This window comes from Crinia signifera, chromosome 3 (assembly GCF_055691185.1).
Source record: "Crinia signifera chromosome 3, ASM5569118v1, whole genome shotgun sequence".
NCBI lineage: Eukaryota > Metazoa > Chordata > Amphibia > Anura > Myobatrachidae > Crinia > Crinia signifera.
In genome coordinates this window covers 285,807,455-285,831,368 of record NC_139219.1, presented here as the reverse complement: position 1 = coordinate 285,831,368, position 23,914 = coordinate 285,807,455, and the positions used below count along the sequence as shown (strand labels likewise).

Genomic DNA, 23,914 nt, shown 5'->3' with positions numbered 1-23,914 from the left:
CACGCCCCGCACCGGGCGAATTTCCATGGGAACGCCCAGTGTTTTCATGGGAACGCGCATGATTCGCTGGGCTTTCCCATGGACGCACTCAGAGCCATCCCACTCAATCAGAATAAGGGCCATGGTTTTGTCCATTTAAGAAGGAATTTGCCTCTGCAAGTGAACCAGAATAAAGCCCTTTATAGGAATATACTCAGTACTATTTGTCTGGAAAAATAGGTCCAGGTCGATGGGGGTGGATCGAAAAAAATATATAGAGAGAGATGTGTATATATTGTATTTAGAAAAGAAGGCACTCACAGCGGACTTTGAAATAAAACTTATCTTATGGAAAGTACATTTTGGCCCAGAACAGGTTCAGGAACCCAGTTCCTGATGATGTCATATTTAATAAAGTTCCTGCTGAAAAATTGAACTGAATAAACTGTAGACCGGTGTATGATTAACCAAATGATCATCATTTTCTAGGTTGAAACAGTCATTAACGGAAATAGAAATGGCTGTGTAGGAAGCTTAAAACTGGGTGAGGAACAGCCAAACTCTGCTATAAAGTCAAGGTTCTGGACAATTTCATGTCACAGGTCATACATATATCATGGCAAGACTGGGCACAATAACAAGACACAAGGTAGTTATATGGAATCAGCCAGGTGAAAGTTTCAAATCTTCATCTGGAATTGTTTCTATACCAGGGCTGGTCCATAGGACCTGGAAGGCTGAGGAGAGAGAGACACAGCAGGTTATACCATACCATAGGACAGGGGTTCCTAATCTTTTTTGAATCACGGCACCCTAGAGTATAATAATTTTTTCACGGCACCCCTAAGCCAAAAATGTTTTAATTAGATTGGGTTTATATGCGATTCTTAGGGTCAGTTATGTGGTAAAGGGCAGGATTTGCTTCTGTTTGTACACATTTTATGATTATAAGCAAAACCAGTGCTGGTGGCTGGCAAATAATAAACCATTAATAATTTTACTTGGTCCTGGACCACCAACCCAGGGCACCCCTGCATGTGTCCCGAGGCACCCCAGGGAGCCACGGCGCACAGTTTGGGAACCACTGCCATAGGAGCTGGGTGAGAAGGGAGAGACATGGCAGGTTACAGAGTGCCATAGAAGTTGGTATGGTGAGCAAAATGAGTTGGGGCAACTACAGTGTGTCATAGGGGCTGGTAGGGTAAGGGGGGGTTTACAGTAAGGGGGGGGGTGCCATTACAGCTGGTAGGGAGTTGTGAGAGAGGGAGTTCATGTTACAGTGTGCCAAATAGGCATGTGAGAAGCTAAAGATGGTGGTTTACAGTGTGCCACAAGAGCTGAGGTGAAGAGAGACCGTGGGCTACAGTGTGCCATAGGGAGGGCAGGGCGAGAGGGACACGGCGGGGTAAGAAGAGCTACAGCAGGTCACACTGTGCCATAAAAGCTGGGAGGGGCAGAAGAGCTACAGTGGGTCACACTGTGCCATAAAAGCTGGGAGGGTGAAGAGACAGATGGTAGTTCAGTGTGCCCTAGGAGCTAGGAGGGTGAGGAGAGAGACATCAGGTCACATTGGGCCAGATGTATTAAGCCTGACGAAGACATAAACTAGAGATAAAGTGAAAGGAGATAACGCACCAGCCAATCAGCTGTGTTTGAAATATGACAGTTGAGAGTTTATTGGCTGGTGCGTTATCTCCTTCCACTTTATCTCCAGTTTATCTCTTCACCAGGCTTAATACATCTGCCCCATTGTGCCCTATGAGCTGGAACGGTGAGGAGAGAGATGGAGGGTCACACTGAACCATAAAAGCTGGGAGGGTGAAGAGAGAGTCAACAGGTTGGGAAGGGTGAGGGAGACTGTGGTACACACTGTGCCATAAAAGCTGGGAGGGTAAGGAGAGAGAGTGTGCCATAGGCGCTGGGAGGGTGAGGAGAAAGATTTGGCGGGTGAGAGTGCCCTAGGAGCTGGAAGTGTGAGGAGGAAGACAGGGGGTCACAGTTTGCCCTACTAGGGTGATAAGAGATGTGGTGTGTCAGTGTGCCCTAGGAGCTGGGTTGGAAAGGAGAAAGATAGGGCAGGTCACAGAGTGCCCTAGAAGCTGGGAGGGTGAGGAGAGAGACAGTGGGTCACAGTGTGCCCTAGGATCTGGGAGGATGAGAAGAGATGTTGTGGGTCAATGTGCCCTGGGAGGGTCAGGAGAGAGATCTGGTGGGTCACAGTGTGCCCTAGAAGATAGGAGGGTGAGAAGAGATATGGTGGGTCACAGTGTGCCATATGAGCTGGGAGGGTGAGGAGGGAAATAGCAGGTCAGTGTGCTCTAGGAGCTGGGAAGGTGAGGAGAGAGATAGCGGGTCACAGTGTGCCCTAAAAGGTAGGAGGTTGAGAAGAGATATGGTGGGTCACAGTGTGCCATAGGTGCTGGGAGGGTAAGGAGAGATATGACGGGTCACAGTGTGCCCTAGAAGCTAGGAGGATGAGGAGAGATAGCGGGTCACAGTGTGCCCTAGGATCTGGAAGGATGAGAAAAGATGTTGTGGGTCAATGTGTCCTGGGAGGGTGAGGAGAGAGATAGCGGGTCACAGTGTGCCCTGGGAGGGTGAGGAGAGAGATATCGGGTCACAGTGTGCCCTAGGTGCTGGGAGGGTGAGGAGAGAGATAGCGGGTCACAGCAGCCTGGAGGGTGAGGACAAACAGCGGATTCCCTGAGAATGAGAGAGAGGATGAGGCCCGGGTGAGTATCCGGGCTGTCACCGCCCGGAGGAGGGGAAGGGGAGGAGGAGGCCTGGAGGCGGCGGCGTGCTGGCCAGAGCACCCGGAACCGGAAAGGGTGAGGGTTAGGAGGGTCTGTGTGTGCAGCGACAGGAGCAGCCTGTAAGGAGGAGAACGTACTTAGGAGGGAGCCGGCACCGGCGGGGAGTCCAGGCCGCAGCCATACACCGGAACTAACGGTAAACGCAGCGGCACGCCAAGCGTAGGACGAGAGGGGGGGTGTGTATGCGCGTGTGTGACCCGCCGCGCAGTGTATGTATGGTGTGTGTATGGCAGGGTGCAGTCGGAGTGGGGCCGCGGTGTGCAGGAGACTGCATAGCACGTGTATCATCACACCTATTATATACACACACATGTATAATATTAAATGGGGTCACACAAATCACTATTTAGCCCCCTATCACCCGGTGCTCAGTGTAACACCCGGTACCAGGATATTGCAGCAACCGCGTCCTGTATATGAGGGTGCTGCTGGCTGAAAGTTTATGAATAGCTGTTAGTGACATGTGTGTAAGGGAGCACACATATTACTATGTATCTATCACTGTAATTCATACTGTGCAGAGTTCTGGAGATGGCAAGTAATTTTTGCATCTGTATCACACCATGTTATATGAGCTTTGCACTGGAGCCTGTGCTACTAGTCTGTTTCCAGTGAATATACTCTCTGGCATGATGGAGCCCATTTAGTATTAGCCTGGTACACACTCTATATCAGGGGTGTCAAACTCAAATTCATCGGGGGCTGCATCAGCAGTTTGGTCACCCTCAAAGGGCCGGTTGTATCTGTAGGTCCCCCTGTATAATTATAATGCCATGACACCACAGGCTGCTCCCCCTGTATAATATAAAATGAATGCCATGACACCACAGGCTGCTCCCCCTGTATAATAATAATAATAATAATAATAATGCCATGACACCACAGGCTGCTCCCCCTGTATAATATAATAAAAGTAATGCCATGACACATAAATGATTATACAGGAGGAGCAGCCTGTGGTGTCATGGCATTATTATTATTATACACCGGGACACCTCAGGAAACAGCAGATATAAAGGTACTTGTGTACTTTAACGGCTCCCATCGCATGCCATATGTAGTGGCATGCGATGCGATTTTCCCGTATTTTTATGCATTTTTTTTATAATATCGCATGAGATCGCATGCGATCTGATGCGATGTCATTTTTCACAGAAATTATGGACATGAGTTGACATCATGTAAAATGCACCCCAAATGTTATTTTCACACTGTACCACCCCCACTATCAACGCCAACCCGAAGCGTGGCGAGCGCAGCGGTACACGTCCTACGACCTTTTCATACCCCCACTATCCAAGTCAGTGTGGAGTTGAGAATAGAAAGTGTGGCAAGCGCAACGAGCCCGAAGCGTGGCGAGCGGACGCGGATACCTTCACAGGTATCCGTGTCCCCTCGCGGGCTTCACAGGTATCCGTGTCCGCTCGCCACGCTTCGGGTTCGGTGGCTCGCTGCGCTCGCCACACTTTCTATTCTCAACTCCACGCCGACGTGGATAGTGGGGGTATGAAAAGGTCGTAGGACGCGTACCGCCACGCTTCGGGTTGGCGTTGATAGTTGGGGTGGTACAGTGTGAAAATGACATTTGGGGTGCATTTTACATGATGTCAACTCATGTCCATAATTTCTGTGAAAAATGACATCGCATTGCATCAGATCGCATGCGATCTGATGCAATTTTTCTCTGTCTGATGCACATCGTGGGAGCCGTGAAAGTACACAAGTACCGATTATATATATATTTTTTATTGTGAGTGTGATCCTCATCCTCACTTACTGTTTCTCCGTCTGTCCTGCAGCTGCTGCGGCTTCCAGCTTTTCTTCACTGCTTGCTGCGGCCACACTGTCCCCGACTCCCGGTCCAGCTTCCCTGCCTGCTCCTACTTCTCTACAGACGCATGGGCGGGCGGCGTCATCGTCATGACGTCCCCACCCAGTGTCTGTCACTGCCGGGCATCAGAGGGAACAGGCGGCCGGGCCCTCCTCCACGTAGCTGTGGAGGCCGGCGGCCATGTTTCTGTAGCCGCATACATATGTGCCTACAGGAACATGGCCGCCGACAGTGGAGGAACAGGGAAGGCGGCCGCGGTGGGGTGGGTGAGAGGAGGTGGCCTAGGCAGGAGCTGGGACACACTGCCCTGCGTGCTATCTCCTCGCGCGGGCCACATGATGAGGTCTGGCGGGCCGGATTTGGCCCGCGGGCCTTGTGTTTGACTCCCGTGCTCTATATAATGTGTGTGTAAAGCAACATTGCATGCAGTGCATTCTGCATCGGCAACTGCATACAGGTGATGCCAATAGCATTGCCCTCGGTAGCGGTGCCTTCCATTGTCTTCGCATGCGATGTCGCTGATGATGCACAGGAGCATGCAATATAGGTAAGGGTGAGCGGATTAGGATTTACTCGGTTCTTTTTGACAAATTATCGCAATCTCGGATTTCTGGCTGTCAAGTGTTTTGGATAGCCAATAAGATCCCGCTTTGAGATCTGAGTAAAACTGAACTCGCTCACCCCTAGTTGTACATAGCTGGTACATACTGGATGATGTCCTGGATTGGATGGCCTATAGTCTAGTCTGTATCCAGCTTTAGATAAGCGTTTGCAAAAGTAAATTTCCGAAAGTTGCATATATTGTGGCAATGCGTGCGCCATACAAATGTGACATTCCATTATCATTGACGACTTGGGCTGAGGTTGTGTTTACTGTTCTACAATAGGCAACCTGGGAAATTGCATGAAAAAATGGACTCAGTGTTTTTACAAACGATTAAAAAAATTAGCATAAAGCCAAATTCGCTTGTAACTCCCATGTGCAAGTTCAAAAAGAAGCTTACGTTGTTACAATACCTCTACATACATGTCCCACATCATTTAACCCATTTCTTTTATTTTTTAGAAATTCACTTGAAAACTGATATTTGCCAGATTACAATATTTGTATCTCTACAATACCCTTTCACATGACAAAAAATAACTAGGGTCCGACCTGGGTTGATGCCGGGCCGACCTGTGGTGTTAAGGGGCCTTCTGAAAATACCTTGGTCCAGCAACCCGGCATTCCAAACCGGGTTAAAAGAAGGCTTAATTCTGGGTCTGACCCAGGTTGCTGTGCATTGTGAATGGGTAACTCGGGTTCTGCGACCAGGATCCTGTTCACACTATAAGGAGGAGGAGGCAGTGTCATTTCCAAACGCTGCCTTCTCCCTTGCCCCCCCCCCCCCCCCGATGATGTCAGCGTCGCTGTGGGGGACCTTGCATCGCAAATGCTGGGTCGCTCCCAAGAAGCAATGTATAAGGGTGCCCAAGTGTGTTATTGTTCATGGGGGTTTAGAAGGGGCACGGACGATTTTCGTTAGACTACACATGTGTACGGCCCATAGTACGCATGTGCAAGGCCGTCCTGCGATGAAAGCCTGCTTCTCTTTTTTTACTGCTGGCCATTCTCAAAGTGATTGACATGAAGCCGGCGTTTGGGTGTGTTAACCGCCCATTTTCAAGGAGTGTCAGGTAAAATACAGGCATTCCCAGGCTTTTGGAGGGAGGAAGTGTGACGTCTGCTTCGGCCATGATCAGCCTGATGCTATTGCAGCCACCACGTATGTCCAGGGCTATGCACAGACTGCACACACTGGGAAATCATTAAGGCTTGCACGGGATGGGAATTTACTCTGGCAGGGCGGCCTATATCTGTTTGCTGTGTTTGAAAATTAGCAGCCCAGTGATCATGTCTGAATCAGGCCCTATGTCCCAATGTTTTTATTACTTTAAAAAAAAAAAAATTATTCAAGTATCGCTACTCAATAAAAAGCGAACAATTACTATTTATGACATGTAAGAGGAAATACAAGGAATAATAATTATAATAATTGCATAAAGTAAACACAGTCACATAAGCAGTATGCTGGGTTCCATTAGTATTGTATCATTGTATATGGAACACAAAATAGTTATGACACATATAAGGAAATGAAATAAATAACAACAAAATCACATGGAGATAAACATAAAAGTCAAGGGCGTAACTGCCATAGGTGCAAGGGGTGCAGCTGCTATGGGGCCCAGAGCTGCAGGGGGCCCATATTTGCTGTTTAAGTAATATGTTTTACATAGTGCTAAATAGGGGGCCCTTACAAACTTATGCTATGGGGCCTATGAATATTTAGTTACACCCCTGTTAAAAGTATATAAGCGACAGTAGCATCATATATAGAACATGTTGTATTCAATGTTTTTATTCTATAATAGAGATTTTTCCACCTTTTCACCTGCTCCTGTGGGTGGTGGGTTAATGTACTGTGAGTTTGGAACTAAATTGCTGTACTAATTAATTTGGTTGACTCCTAAACATAGAGTTATACTCTGATTTTATGATATTGATATGAGCAAGATATGTCCATTTAATCTAATAGAAGAGCTACCACTTGTTTAAAATGGTCTGTACATTAACTTGTGCACTGTGTTTTGGCTGTTTTGTTATTGTCCGTTTGCAAAGATCATTAACCTGGACTTCCTCTATGGCTTAGGACAAAGTTCTCCATTGTATATCTAGTCTGATCTAAAATGGTTAGACATTCACAACATGACAATCTGGTAGATAGTGTTCATCACTGGGGCTGTTTGGTCATCATAAGTAGTTCAAACATTCATTCAATCTATGCAGCTCCTGGGCGGCTGGACCGCATGCGATACATTTTGCATACAATGTATCCTATGCAATCCCAGTCATGGCTGTGGGATCTGATAAATATTTATGTCAGCCATGACTATCTGCGTCTCCAATCCAAGGAGCATGGGAACGTACCTCGGTTCAGAGTCGGAGGAAAGCGACATGCATTTCATCCAATCCCTTGTTCTGAAGGCTTGGTATCGGATGAAAAGTCTTTGCCTGTCACTTAACATTCGCAAATGTTCTGAAGCCGGGCACCAGTTGTTTTTCGCGCCCATCGGCACTAAATTTAGGTGGGCAAAAGGGCTTACCATGACTAATAGTGGGTATGCACGGTGCGATTTTGCTTGCTATTCAATCCCGATTCAGCCAAATATACCTGGAAAATGAGGAGTATTATCCAGTCTTATACCCCTTTCAGACAGAAAAATCCCAAAAACCCAGGTATTTCCCGGATACAAAAACCCGGGTACAACTAGGCAGCAAGGGGCTGACCCCCTTTCACACAGGAGCAAAAACCCGGGTATTTCCCGTGTGGACCCCTTTCACACAGAAGCTGGATTTTTCCTGCAAAACTCTGTGTGTCCTAAGAATAGGACAGTTTTAAAGGCACACAGAGATGAGGTCATCAAAAGTGGGTGTTGACTGCTCACTTCATTGCATTAACCATGGCATGACACAAGGATATGTTGTAAACAAGTTTTATTGTTTTTATATACTGGAAGGTACATGTTACCTCACATGGCTGTCAGTATATTTGCAATGTTTGAGTACACTGTGGCATCTTTCACTGTCCCAGTCATCTGTTTGCCGATATCCTCCTCCCCTCTCACTGCCAGCAGCTCTCACCTCTTGCTTCTACCAGTGGGCCATGCTATCCTTTTTTCAGCTCCCTAATGACCTCAGAGGCCAGCTCCATTGCCATGCCTTCCCAGCCAATCAGAGAAGCCTATCCTCACAACCAATCAGCCAGCACCCCACCAGGAGAGCCAATCAGTGCCTAACAATGTTTAATAATCCCAAAAACCCGAGTCGTTTCCGTTCAGACAGCCGGCGACCCGGGTTTTTGGAATACAGACCCGGGAAAAACCCAGGTAAATACCTGGGTCGAAGTCCCGGAACTTTAGACCCGTGTTGACCCTTTCAGACAGAAGAAAAACCCGGGTCGACACGGCAAGAGCAGGGAAATTCCCGGGTCTTTTTTTCTGTCTGAAAGGGGTATTATTTTCTGCTGAATTACTGCCTGAATTCAGCAGTACAGTGGAGAATTATTAAAATGGACGATTACGGCTGATCCCATGTGTGAACAGTTATGACCGGCGAAAATAGGAATAGAGATTACAGCACATTTACTAAGATGACATATTCTTCAGGTTTGTATTTATGGCGCTGTGATGGCCCTGGTGTCAGCTACCCTCCCTCCCAATGCCTGTGTTTTGGCTGGCTCTGCACGCACAGACAGCACCTGCGCGGCTGACCGATAATCGGACGGACTGTGAATTTTCAGATCGACGAAGAAATCTGAATCGGCCCTATAGGTAGGGTAGCTACTAGCCTCTTCTACATGGCTTTAAATAGAACAATTTCAGCCAGCCCCCCCCCCCCCCCCCCCCCCATAACATTTATTGGTGTAAACGGGTTCCACGTCAGATGGGCTGGTTTACATGTTTACGCTGCCCTTGAACCTGGGTAACTAGACCCAGGTTATTTATTTTTTACCCCATTTACACCAAGTACTGACCTGGGTTATTGCTTTGGTATAAAAGGGGTATAACTCATCACAGTCCACCTTAAAAACTGAATGCATATAACACCACAAATGTAAATAAGCCTTAAAAGGCAGACAGCTGTGGTTCATTCCTAATTAAAAGGACACCGTTCTGAACAGAACGCCTCCTCTGCATTTCCCAGAGAAAGTGCTGACCAGGATAAGTGCAACCTGCGCTGAGCTGCCTGCAGGCCTTGGCTGATGTGTCAGGGGAATGAGGTATGCCAGCAATAGCAATGGGAGATGCAGCTTTTACACTCTATAGACACAAACATGTTACAATACTGCAAGGGGATGTATAATACAGCACATTCAGTATTACAGAAACTTTTGCAGAAAAACTTAGGGGTGTCAACTTACATTAAAAGGGGAGTACGTCATAACCAATATATATAGTCCTTCTAGGAACTAGGACGGGCAGGGCGCACTGCTGCAGGGGGGAAGAGTAAGGGGGGCGGACCGGGCCTGCCGACATCACTGTTTTGTGGGGGTCCCGGGCCACCAGCGGCACAGAAGGGGCGTGCCCGGGCCGTGACGAAAAGGGGCAGGCCCGGCTGCCACCATTAAGAAAAGGGGCAGGCCCGGCCGCCGGCGTCACTGAAGGGGGCGGGTCCGACCACCCCGAAGGCTCTACAGTGTCGGGGAAGCGCCCAACAGAGCAAATTAAATTGTTGCTTCAATCAGGTAACCATTATTTTTGGTCATGCCATCCTGGTTAGCTGAAAGGGTCGAAGAATACGTTTTTGTGTGTCCAAATGGCTTTATTTGTTGTTCAGAATAATTTTGAAGATTTAGATGTTATAGGTCAGCCATTGAATTGTTTCCTTGGCAGCGCTAGCTAACGAGATCCTGGCAGCGTAATTCAATTGTTACTCCAATTTGGCACCCTAAGGTGGCAAGCAGAAATGTGTGAGAATAGTCCACCAAAAAGCACTACTTTTCGCATCGAGCACAGTACTTTAATAGAGGTTACACACCGTGAGATGTGCACTATTTTTCTATTCAATTTTCTTATAGAAGCAAAATCAGTCAGATCCGTGCAGGCTTCTCTGTGTAAGAAATGAGGAAAATAAATAATAAAAATGGGGTGGGGTCCCCCCACCCCACTGTAACAAGCCCCAGACTCATTGAGCCGGTCCTGGTTACAGAAATACAGGGGGGGGAGTCTCTTGTATTTCTATAACCAGCACGCGTGACAAAAGGAGTAGGGGCCCTCCAGGGGAACCGTGGCCAGGCTGAACCCTGGGGCTATCCAGACGTGGGTCACGGGCTGATGTTAATGTAATAAAGCATTGGTGGACAGTGGAAGCAGCAGCCTCGTCAGGATTTTCTCCTGACTGAGGCTGCTGCTTCCACCTTTGGAGCAGGGAGGAAGGAGTGGAGGCGGAAGTGGCTGGAGACCTTGGAGCGGCGATGTCTCGCATGACCGGTCTAATGACTGGCGACCCAGCAACGGATTTCTCCGGCAGCAGGTACGACCTAGCAAGTGCGATGCAATGTGCAAGGAAACGCGTATTGCACCTCTTGTCATGTACATGCAATCTGGGCAATTACATGCGTTTTATCTCATGTAACGTGCCCAAATTGCATGTAAATCGCACTAGTGTATGGGGGCCTTAAGTGAGCCTGTTTGGACAGAATGCTGTTCAAGGCTATGAGCTGGTGCTGCACACATAATGTATCACCCAGTTCTGGTAGTGCCGACATTGCAGGTTTTACCTTGCCCATCTGTGTGATATAAATACTTACACTGCCGGCGTTTGCGGCGCATCACATCCATCACTTTTAACAGAATTATCACTTTGTGAATATTATGTTCTCATGTATGCTGTATATACAACTTTTGGGTACTTATGTATTATCTGGGCTCCCATGTTAAATGCACCCCATTTTTTCATACCCCTACTATCCAACTACGCATGGAGTTGATTTTATATAGTGTGGCGAGCGCAGCGAGCCACCGTGCCCGAAGCGTGGCGAGCGCAGCGAGCCCCGCAAGGGGACACGGTCTCATAAGAAAAACGGGAGCCCAGATATTACATAAGTACCAAATTTTGTAATACAGGTGGTTTCAAGAGGTTGAAATTGCATTACTTAAGGCTCCCATATACTTAGGCGTTTTGGGCCACATTCATCCGATTCCAATGGGAATCCGGTGAAAACAGTCAAAATCGCACGTGTTAGACGTCCAATCCAATTGAACGGCGCTGGAGGTTGGACTTGCCTGCATATCCGACCTCCAACTCGGACCCCATTCCCGGCGGCGTGGAATGGGGTCGCATGCTACATCACACGCAGGAGGACTGCATGCAGTTTTGCCCGGGCGGCTCAAGGGGGATCGAATGGCCATACACTGCTGCAACCTTTAGCTTCCTGCACTTATGCTGAGTAACTGGTTTTAATATTGTGTCAGCCCTGGTTACCTAGACAAGCTGTTTGAAATCTATATGTAATTGGTTCCAAGTTCTTCCACTCTTTGGCAGAGTGGAAGAACTTGGAAGGAGTGCAGGATAAGTGGGACAATTTAAAAAGTGCAATTCTAAAAGCAACAGAACTTTGTGTCAAAAGAGTTAGGAAAAACACAAGAAAAAGAAAGCCATTGTGGTTTGCAAAAGAAGTAGCAAGTATTGTGAAAGCAAAAAAGTTGGCCTTTAAGAAATTTTAAGCAGACGCAGAAGAATTAGGACAAAGAGGTGTATCTTGTAAAGGTGCCCATACACGTTACAATTATTGTATACAATATTGTATACAATATCGCATCTCATCGCATATCGGTTTTGCGATGAGATCAGATGAGATGTGCAGCACATACTTTTTGTACTAGATCTCATCTCATCTGATCTCATCGCAAAACCGATATGCGATGAGATGCGATATTGTATACAATAATTGTAACGTGTATGGGCACCTTTAGACAGAAGGAGGCTAAGAAGGTAATCAGATGTGCAAAAGCACAGGCTGAAGAGAAAATGGCCCAGTCAGTGGGTAAAGGGGGGAAAACTTTTTTTAGGTATATAAGTGAAAGGAGAAAAACAAAAAGTGGAATAATTAGACTGAAGACAGAGAGTGGAAGTTTTCTTGAGGGGGACAATGTAATAGCAGATAATATTAATAATTATTTCTGCTCAGTATTCACTGCTGAAAGAGAGGGGAAGGGGCCACAGTTAAGTTGCAAGTATAGTCAGAAAACTGAGGGAGAGACAAGTACATTTACAGAGGAGAAGGTCCTCACAGAACTCTCAAAACTGAAAGTGGATAAATCAATGGGGCCAGATGGGATACATCCAAGGATACTAAAAGAGCTTAAAGGGGAGCTGGTAAAACCAATAACAGAATTATTCAACCAGTCACTAGCTACTGGAGTAAACCCAGAGGACTGGAAAACAGCGAATGTAATCCCATTGCACAAAAGTTGAAGCAAGGAAGAGGTAAGCAACTATCGACCAGTGAGCCTTACATCAGTAGTAGGGAAATTGATGGAAACACTCTTAAAACAAAGAGTTGTAGAATATCTCAAAACCAGCAATTTACAGGATCCAAAACAGCATGGGTTGACTGGGGGAAGATCATGTCAAACAAATCTTATTGACTTTTTTGACTGGGTGACTAAAGTAATAGATCAAGGTGGGGCTGTGGATGTAGCTTATCTAGACTTTAGAAAAGCTTTTGACACTGTCCCACATCGCAGACTGTAAAATAAACTTGAAAGCTTGGGATTGGATTCTAAGATAGTTGAATGGATAAGAGCGTGGTTGCTGGACAGAAAACAGAGAGTTGTAGTAAACGGAGTACAGTCAAAGGAGGGAAAGGTTACAAGTAGAGTACCCCAGGGATCTGTACTTGGACCGGTGCTTTTTAATATCTTTATTGGTGATATTGCAAATGGAATTGAGGGTAAAATGTGCCTTTTTGCAGATGACACAAAGGTATGCAACAGGGTAGACACACCAGGAGGGGCAAAAGAAATGATTGAGGATCTAGGTAGATTAGAGAAATGGTCAAGAGAATGGCAACTACAGTTTAATGCCAAAAAATGCAAAATCATGCACTTGGGTCTCAGAAATCCAAAGACTCAATATAGTATAAATGGCACTATAATGGAAACTACTGAGGAAGAGAGGGATCTAGGTGTCACTATTTCAGGGGACTTAAAAGCAAGTAGGCAATGTAACAAAGCAATGAAGAAGGCAAGTCAGATGCTTGGTTGCATAGGGAGAGGTATCAGCAGTAGAAAGAAAGAAGTAATAATGCCACTGTATAGGTCATTGGTACAACCTCACCTAGAGTATTGTGTTCAGTTCTGGAGGCCATATCTCCAGAAGGATATAAATACATTAGAGACTGTACAAAGAAGAGCAACTAAAATGGTGCATGGCCTACATCACAAAACGTACCAGGAAAGACTAAAAGATCTTAATATGTATACTTTAGAGCAGAGAAGGGAAAGGGGGGACATGATAGAAACTTTCAAGTATATCAAGGGTTTTAACAAGGTACAGTTGGGAGACATTCTTCACAGGAAGAGGAGCAACAGAACATGAGGACATGCACTGAAACTAGAGGGAGGAAGATTCAGGGGAAATGTGAGGAAGAATTTTTTCACAGAAAGAGTAGTAGATAAGTGGAATAGCCTCCCATCAGAGGTGGTAGACGCAAATACAGTAGTACAATTTAAACATGCTTGGGATAAGCATATTGATATCCTTACAAAAAATAAGGATCAAATATGGTTTGAGGTAACATGTTTAAAAAAAAAAGGGGCAGACTAGATGGGCCAAGTGGTTCTTATCTGCCATCAAATTCTATGTTTCTATGGTTACATTTGGTGACAGGTAAAATTACCAGACTGTATAATCTGCAGCTTTCCCGCTTGTAGAAGTGCTCACGAGAGGTTTTAAGAAAGCCCTTAAGCAATGCATGCCTTACCCGTTATCTAGCATTCAGACTTGCCCAGACTGGCTTCCTAGCTTCAATCTGCTGTAATGTGTTTCAAACACTGAAAGGAATGATGCTTCCACTACACTAATGGGATATACTCGAGTGATACTCATGGAGATTTTGGATTTGTCCAATTAAACCATGTCAACATTGATCCATTAGACAGTTCTGAAATGTCGAGATATCATCCTTGGTGCGCCAGCAGTCACTAACCTGCTCTTGACGGCTGCAGAGACTCCATCGCTCCTTTCTGGTTCTGGCAGTCAAATAGTAGAAAATGTATAGCCAGCAAATGTTCTAGTGTTTTTTTTTAGCAAATTTACATGTTTCCAACATTTGAGGTTAAAGAAAAATGTCTATACTGTGATTTTTTTTTTTCCACCCGAGTTTTTTAAATGTTTATAAAATGATGGTGAAAAAACACCTGTACATCTGCCAGATCTTTCAAAAACAACACCTCAACCTTTATGGACCGAATCATCCAAACCATTTGTAAGCTATTTTAAGAAATTTCCTAAAAACTTTTGTCCCTTTTTTTTTGCCAAATAATACTATTCAACCGGCCAAATGCATAATTGGGAGGGGTGTACTGGGGGATTTGCTCAACAATTTTAACCTAAAAAATAAAAACTTTCCCCACCTTCTGACCTGATGAGGTTGGTGCAAGAAATAAAACATGATTTTACTTTGCTCAGACAATTGTTTGGAATTCAATTGCAGCAAAAACGTGGAGATTTTATTATGCATGGCCAAATTCGCAGCACGTCGCTCTGAATTGAATCAGACCCCTAGTGGGAAAACTGTTTAGAGAACCTACTACTACTTGGACCTTATTCAGGTCTGTTCGCTGTGTCCACTCATTTGTACAGGGACCAATGTTTGCATGCGATGGGTGTGTGCGTCCAGGGCGAACATTCTGTTCGTCGGGTGCACGTGCACAACTTTGCGATCGCTGGGTCCGGTGGCATTTGGGAACGCCCTGCATTTCATGGGCGTTCCCATGAGAACACTGGCCGTTCTTATGCTAATAGCCGATGGGGGGGGGGGGGGGGGGGGGCTGGCAGATGACATCACCAGATGTCAGCTTGCCGTTTACTTCTTTCCCGAGCGCCCACGCATATAATAAATGACTTTGGATTCACTTTTACATTCACTGACCATTGAATGATGGGGCAGATACCACAAGGATTCGAATGGATGTTACTGTGTAACATCCATTCATAAGCCCTGCATGCAAATCCACCTTGCGAATGGGTGGCGGCCAGCCACCGTTCGCAAGGTGGGGTTTGGTTGACTCGCAAGTGGTGCGAATTTGCATCTGAGCGTGTCAACCAGTATAACCCCCGTTGTGTCTTGTATAAAGCGACATTACAGAAATTCCAAAGTGTGTGGTACTAAAACATTCACTGCTGGTACGTACACTTTTTGAATGCAGATATTTTATTCCTGAAATAGCCCTTTGCAGCTTAATAAAGACCCTTGGATTCTCTTCATTAGTGCTGTAAGATATACATTCGTCCGCAGCTTTATCTTAAGCCTTGCTATGCAAGACAAAAAACACTGTACTGTAGTCAGACTTGTTCAACATGCCTGTATTATAATTCTTGCTATGCGCCATGATCTAGAAGTATTTTTGCACTGTCCCTGAGTGTGGTTTCATAGCACCTGGGGCCCTTATTGGAGATGTGAGTTAGGTGGAAATCCGTACATACATTCTCAGTGATACAGCGATGACTTGTGGGCTTGTTTTTTTTTCTTCTAAAACTTTGATTCCACTTGTTTGGCTTGTTACTGCGTGTCTCGTACATTCTCCAGTGAATTCCACCTGCCTTTACAAAGTCCATGCCTGCAGGCCTTTTTTATTTTTAGAGCACAGATTTGTTCTGGCAGTCTCACATAGGTAACATTGAGCTTCATAACATGCCACACTGTCAGGTTACTGTAAAGTGATATAGATCAATGCAGTCTGGATGTACACTCCTAGATCAGATTAATGGTTCTGATGGGCCTACTGCACCAGGCCCTTGCATAAAAATAGACTCCTCATCATGAGCGCATAGTGATGTCCAGCCATACAACTACTGTAGTCACACAGTTGTGCATTAGTAAAATTGTTTCTGTTTTTTTTTTTATTTGATTTTTTTCAGATTAGGCAATTTTTCAACTTTTTTTGTGTGGCATTCAATTGTGTCCACCACTCCTCTCACCCCGGCGGTGACCTGAGATGTGCAAAAAAAATCACTGGTTTAAGTACTTAAATGGGACTTGTAGTTTGGTCAGATTTAGCCACATTATAGTAGATTGCACTCATCTGCATAGAAGTAGAAATATGTCAAACTGTCCCAAGTCCTTCCAGTGTGTATGGGACCTGTTCGGTAATCCTTGGTTATTACAAGGTTATGTATGTAATGTTTTTTTTCTCTAACAAGTCAGGCAGATAGTGTCCGACAGCCTTTCAGTATTGCTTTGCTGGAATGCACTGAATTCTCCTCTATTTAATATAAATCTGATACCTTCTGGAAACGGTCCTAAAGCTTTGTTTAGCACATCACGTGCTTGGTTTGGGATTTATTCTGTGGTTTAGGGGGCGTTGCAATTGTTTTTATGCCCGATCTTCTGTCTGAAGTGACAGGAAATCGGGAGTTGCGATTCAAATTGTTTTTTTATGGCACTGATTGTGCCTAAATAGACAGGGTTTAGCTGCGAATATCAGCTAATCCCAGCTACAGTTTGGGATGGCCAACAAATTCCCATTTGGGAGCCTAAACTACGGACTGTACAAATTTCTTCTTGCACCTTTGGTTACAAGAAGCAATAGGTAGGCCCGTGGGTGATGTTTCTCTGTTTTGCACCCCCTAGTTGTAGCCACGGTGTGTGGATTTGAAACAAATAGGCCCCAATTTTAAGCAATCCATGTGTCACGGCTCGCATGTGATATTGGCAACACGCTTGTCGATGGTGGGAACAGGGGCAATTCTGCAGCATGGCCCTTGTTAACAATCCGCTCCCTCAGCTGTACATGCACAGATGACGAAACGGGTCATTAATGACCCGCGGGGGCGCACGCCAGCAAGTGCATACACACTGGGCGATCTACTCAGCGATATCACTCATTTTATCGCCCAGTGTGTACGAGGCTTAAGAGTTTGGAACGGTGGCAGGTGTGTTCAGGTAAAGAATTAATTTGACTAATAAATATTCTTAGTTCTGTCCAAACAGGTGTGTGCTGCATTTTTTCGGCCACAAGCGTGAATGTTTTACTTTAAGGCCCTTGCGTGCCTATCTGATTAGTCATTCAATTCCACTGGTTTTGCCAAAAGATTGGAAGCATGTTTGACTTATGTATTTACAATCTTCAGTTGGACAGATAAAGATAAGAACATATTCTCTTTGAAAGCAGGGCAGCGATAATGTGTCAGACAGGGGAGTTATGCGAGGGGTTGTAACTGTTCTCAGTTTCGGTTTATTGGGAACATTGTCCTATTAACCACTTTGCTGCTGAACGTCTTTAGGCACTGTTTGTGCCAGTCGCATTCCAACATCAATATTTGTAATGATTTAGGCAACACATAATTAAGGGGAATTAATTTTTTTTTTTTTTTCTGCACCCACTGGAGAAATGCAATTGTACTGGGTTAATCTGTGCAAAGTGGCTAAACCTGTCTGAAGTCCAGGTCAGGGTGCTTAAACTCCCATTTGCAGACCCCAAACCACAGAGTGTTTAGATATTTCAGCTCGTGCTTTAGGAAACTTGTTAGCACCCCACCACCGCTCCATGCATGTCCGAATGGAGCAACAATTGAATTAACCTCTTAGGCAACATCTAGCTGCAGCTGAGGGAAGGGGGGTGGGGGGGTTGAGCTGAATTACCTAACAATGCAGTTGTTCGCCAAATATACCGTGTCTGCATGTGTAATTGGCTATTGCAAGCATCGTTCTTGCCCACATTCTTCTGAATAAAGCAATCCTGAGTGAGAAAACGACAATGCCAGCTTGCACTTAGTATACAGAGTATGACAATGGGGCGACCGCGGCTCTTTCTCGAACCAAGTTCCGTTATTTCATCTGTGACTTCCTGTAATTCCTGTGAGGTTGCTGTCACAGCCCAGCCGGGTATGGGTCATGGGGTCGACACTATAAAGGTCGACATACATTAGCTCTACCACTAAAGGTCGACAGGGCTTAGGTTGACACAAAATAGGTCGGAAGATCAACAGTCAAATAGTCGACATTAGTTTTCCACGTGTCGAAACACATGTCAACCTTCCAACATCGCCAACCTTGGCCATGTCGACCTATTTTATGTGTCGACCTTTAGTGGTCGACCTAATGATCATATCCTGCCCAGCCACTCTAGCGCCCTGCGAGTGTTTCTCTGCATCTGGGATGCTAATAGGGCACATTGCAGTCTGCCGCTGTCTGGTGTATGAGGTCACATCTATTGTCGCATATTTCGTCTTGCACAGCAAAACCCATCCTCCATAAATGGTGAAAAAAATAATATTTCTTAAATCGCATGAAAGTCACCCTAAACCATATCAACCTTTTTCATGTGTCAACCTTTTGACTGTCTATTAATAGTGGTTGACCTTTTGACTGTTGACCTAGACACTGCTGACCTAATGACCACATACAAGATGCTACTTGGTGTGGAGACCGGGATAAAGCAAAACACTTGCTGCTAGGACATGTCTCCCAATCCTGCGACAGGTATATATAGAGATATAGCTGCAATATTGTTCGAACTGGGGTGGGTTGAAATGATGATAGATGAACCAATTTGTATACTTTTTTTTCTTGTCTGATGCTGATGCGTCATGTATAGAATTAGACATTTGAAATCTAGAGCTCAGCATTTTTCAAAACCTCTGCAGTTCCTTTCCTTGCCTGGGGTGTTTCTGCGGAGGTGCTTCTAGCACAGGTCTGGTCTTGCATATCAGTGCTGTAATACAGACCATGCTGTGCTAGATGTACCACAGCAGCGTGTGACACCCAGCCAGAGAAAATTAACTATACCTGTGTTGGAAGACATAGGATAAATCTACTCACAAATATTACAATACATACTGTACCTCCTCTACCAAGGATTGAAATTGTGAGGCTGAAATGGAGTATTTACACAATAAGGTTCTTCTTATGTATTCTGGAAAACCATTTTTTTTTCATGGTTAATAATGAACTCCTCTGCCTTGCAAATGTAGATTATATGGGATAGAAAATATAACTGAACAGTCTGCTACGTATTTGGTATTCTGTAAGAGATAGATTTGCAGAAGCTGCTGATAACAGGCCTGTCCATCCTATGGCTCTCCAGCTGTTGTGAAACTATAAAACCCAGCATGCTTTGCCAGCTTATCAGTAGGAGGGAATGCAGGGACTTTCTAGTAGTTCTACCACACCTTGGGAACAACAGGTTGGCCAGGCCCCTTCTAAAGACTTTCACACCGCACCTGTCTGCCCTTTTTTATGCCCTGCTTGTTTGAAATAAGCTAAATGGTGGTTTAATCCCTAAATGGGAACTTCCTTTTTACTTAAATGAGAAATTCATTGGAGTTGGGACATTGACAACCATTTGTCTCATTTCAGATAGGCTACTCATTAAGGGCCAGATGTATCAAGCTTCAAAAAGTGATAACATGGAGAGTGATAGTCAGCCAATCAGCTCCTACCTGTCATGTTACAGGCTGGTTTTGAAAAATGTCAGGTAAGAGCTGATTGTTTATCACTCTCCACTTTATCACTATGTGAAGCTTGATACATCTGGCCCAAGATAGAATGTCATAATCCCGACGGCCTGGGTGCCAGCTGACAGAATTCCGGCACTGGAATCTCAAAAGCCAGCATCCCAAATGCAGTTATGCCAGGGTGGGCTGTTTTAGGCAGCAGGTTACCGCAGTTAAGCATTACCAGGAATTGTTGGAGTTTGGTTGTGGAGGGGATGGACGGGGGGGGGTGGGGGGTGGCTGGAAGTGGGGAGCGTTAGCAGTGTAGGGGGGGGGGGGGAGAGTGTTTGGGCACATACAGAGCCCTTGTCAGCATCCTTCATATCGGTGTGTCGGTCATTTTACTGGTGGCGTCCCCACTGCGGTGATCATGTATATAACCAATTAAGAATATGGTGAGCTGCTGCATGGGACCATTGAAAATCTTGGCGATTGGAGTTTTACTGGTAAAAAAAAGATATTTGTATTTTTTTTTATCACTGCCATGGTAGAAGGTAGATCACCCTGGCACAGAAGGGACCCAGCACTCTCGACCCCTGCCCCCGGCCGAGACAGGAGGCACATCGGCCACAGGGCTCTGGCAGGACACCCAGAGGCCGGTACACCGGTCGACATTATGTGGGAATTCAGTTACCGCCATCCTCCACACCCAGGTACGGCACAAAGCCCACTTTTCTCATTGCGCCCAGTGCTTACAGTAGATTGGGTTTTGCCATTTTGTGCAGCTAAATTAGTTACTTCTTGGCGAGATCAGCGTGCAAAAAACACAAACAATGGGCACCCAAATGTTTGCTTACAGCCCAGCCTGAAGTGACGGGCGATATGCAATTATGGATGCCCGTTTAACAATTGACTCGCCCCCTCTGATGGTGTCTCATATTGACATATATCAAATTTGTGACACACATTGTTTGCCTGACACACCAGTGACTGTTATATACATACTGGTAGATGCTCAATTAGTTTAGTAATACCACTCTGGTGCATGCAAGGGAGGGTTTAATACTGGGAAAGTAAAAAATATATTGTTTCCCCCAGCTAACTGAATGGAACACTACATGATAATAGAATTCAGAGATATTGGTTACAGATATTTGCACAAATTTATGTGTAAGCCCGCCAAGATGTGCACAATCCAGATGTGTGATCATGTGCACTGTGATTGTACAGCGTGTTCCTGCTGCATACAGGTTCTTATGGAGAGGTGGGAAATGCTGAGGCGTCTCTTGCATTGCTGCTGCTGGGTTTGGGTTATCTGATACAGCCGTCATCTGAGCACTAGTTTATATTTATCACCGAGTCCTTTCAGCTTTGCTAAACAATTTGCTCTTTCTGATTAGTTTGTTCACTATTCTGCACTATGTATAAAAGTGCATTTGTCACCTACGTGTGGATAAAACAGCTATTTGGTGAGTTGAGCCAAGGTCCGCGAGAATGCAGCAAATCCACTAACTGCAGACTATTGACCAGCAGGGTGGCAGATGGATGTTTTATGACTGGCAGCCACTAGCACTGGTTTTGCCTGTCACTTTAACCCTAAAAATGTTTCATTGGTCCTGGATCACCAATCCGAGGCACCCCTGCAAGAGCCTTGCACAACACCCCATTGTGCCCAGCCACATGGATTGGGAACCACCACCTTACCTGCTCGGTATCTAGAGGACTGTTCAACAGTGTCTAGATAGACAGTCAAAAGGTTGACACACAAAAAAAGTCGACATGCATTTTTTCATCATTTTCTTTTCTTCATTTTTTTGGGTAATTTCAAGCTTTATCATCCACATTGACTCCAATGGTGCCGAGCGAGCCATGCAAGGGTACGCGATACACTTATTGGGGGTCCCCACGCTCACTTATTGACATTCACTAAAAAGCGGGAAAAAAACATGTCAACCTTTTGTTTGTTTGTCATGGTCATCCTTGTGCGTGTCAACATTTTGGTGTCGACCCTTGTAATCCAGTAACACCTGGCAGTACTGATCCCGGCATTGGGGAACATAAGGTAATTAGTCCTGTGGAGGGATGTTTCCTATCTCCATGTGACTTGCTGCTAGGAGCTGCAGATCAGTCTGTGCGATCTGTGTTCCAGCGTTTGATGCTATAAGTATGTCTGAGTATATAGTCAGTTGGTGCGGTCACCATCAGTCTGTGTTCTAGAGCGGATGAAAGGGATCCGATACGTAATCCCAGCGGTCGGGATCCCGGCGGTCGAAATCCCGACATGGGGGGGGCGTGGATCGCCCCCCTTGCGGGCTCGCTGCACTCGCGACGCAGCGGGCCCGGTGCCTCGCTACGCTCGGCACGCTATTTTATTCTCCCTCTATGGGTGTCGTGAACACCCACGGAGGGAGAAAGTTTCGGGATTTCGGCGGTCGGGATGCCAGTGTCGGGATTCTGAACGCCGGGATCCCGACCGCCGCATCCCGATGAAAGTGCCTGTGCACTCTATGCTTACAGAGGTGAATAACAAGGCAGTCATGTCCTCCTATTCCATCACTACCCTGACATCCATTGCAGTAGATACCTTTCTATTCCATAGCACCCTTCCCTCCATTACCTGCAAAGAAGGAGAATCTCCAAAAAAAGCATGTAAAAGGGGAATAGTTTTGTATGAAGTGAGGCTACCCTATTTATTCTATTAGAGCTATGCCATTGTTTCTTTGTTCAGACACCAATTACTGTAGTAGTTTTCATTACTTGCAGTTCCTCCTTCTGCATGGGGTGTCGCTGTCTGCTGTGGTGCTTCTACAACAGTCTCTTTTGTATCTCACCATTGAGATACAAAACCAGACTGTTCTTGAAGTACCACAGCAGACAGCGACACCCCAGGCAGGAAGGAGGAACTACAAGGATTTTACAAGGAGCAGGGTGCTAGATTGAACAACATGTAGGCCCTTCTTGAGGTGCAAGTAAAACATTTGCTGAAGTGCGTAGTTTGGGTGCCCAAACCAAGTCTCTCTTTAGACAGGAATAGCAGATTTACACATCTAAACCTCGTAGCTGTCAGCTAGTGGGTGAAATGGGAGGAGCAAACCTCCCCTCATCTGTAAGTCTAATTATGAGCGAGTTATACTGGGAGAATAAGTGGTTTTCCAATAGGAAATCCTGGACGGAACTGCCTTTTATATACACATTCTTAGCCCGTGGAACGGCGTATCCTTTTTCCTGTCAAGCTGAGGTTATGTTATATTCAGTATTCTAAACTACTTCATTTGGATGAATTGCACTGTTATTATTGGTATATAATCAATTCATCCTATTCTTTTAACCTTCGAAAACAAAATCTGCTGTTTTTGTTCAGACGAATGTCTCTGGTGCGCAATTTTGTGTAGACATCCCTCGGCATCGGAACAGGAATATGAAATAGGCCTTGCCCGCCGTGTAAGGTGTAGCAATACAGCAAATCTGATATAATCTCTCAGCCCTTGAGGGGATATGGATGTGATGTTGAGAAACTATCCTGTTGCGAGATTCTCTGGCACAGATGAGCTCCGAGCTGTTGGATATGATCAGTCTCCAGTCAGCCCACGTTGTTCACATGTTTTCTCATGTAGTACAGGTGGGATCTGGTGTCCAGCGTGATGCAGCAGGGAATAAAGTCTGTATCCATTCCAGTGTTGTCTATTTGCTGCATTTTTTAAATGTTTGGTGTACTGTAGAAGATGTTTATACAACAGATGGTTGAGAACTGCCAATTCTAGAATCTAGCGGGCAGGGCATGCTTATGCTTACCGTACCACAGTAGCTGGAGATCCTCAGTTTGAACGCATCTCCGTTATATTAAAGTACTAGGGCAGTACGGATGGTGTAATGGTTAGCTTAACTGCCTCACAGCACTGAGGTCATGGGTTCAATTCCCGCTGTGGCTCTAACTGCGCAGAGTTTGTATATTCTCCCCGTGGGTTTCCTCCTGGTACTCCGGTTTCCTCCCACAATCCAAAAATATACAGGTAGGTACATTGGCTTCCAACAAAATTAACACAGCACACTATTTTATTCTCCCACCATGCCCTAGTGGATGGTAGG

The 23,914-nt window shown here is 45.5% G+C and overlaps 1 protein-coding gene across 1 annotated transcript in view; it reads left to right on the top strand.

Annotated features, from left to right (window-relative positions):
* Positions 1-2,749: 2,749 nt before the first annotated feature.
* PAK2 (p21 (RAC1) activated kinase 2) overlaps positions 2,750-23,914 on the top strand; it is a 52,333-nt gene continuing 31,168 nt past the window's right edge. Inside the window, exon 1 of the mRNA XM_083178377.1 lies at positions 2,750-2,928. The gene's annotated coding sequence lies outside the window, so the exon portion shown is untranslated. The remainder of the gene's footprint in view (positions 2,929-23,914) is intronic.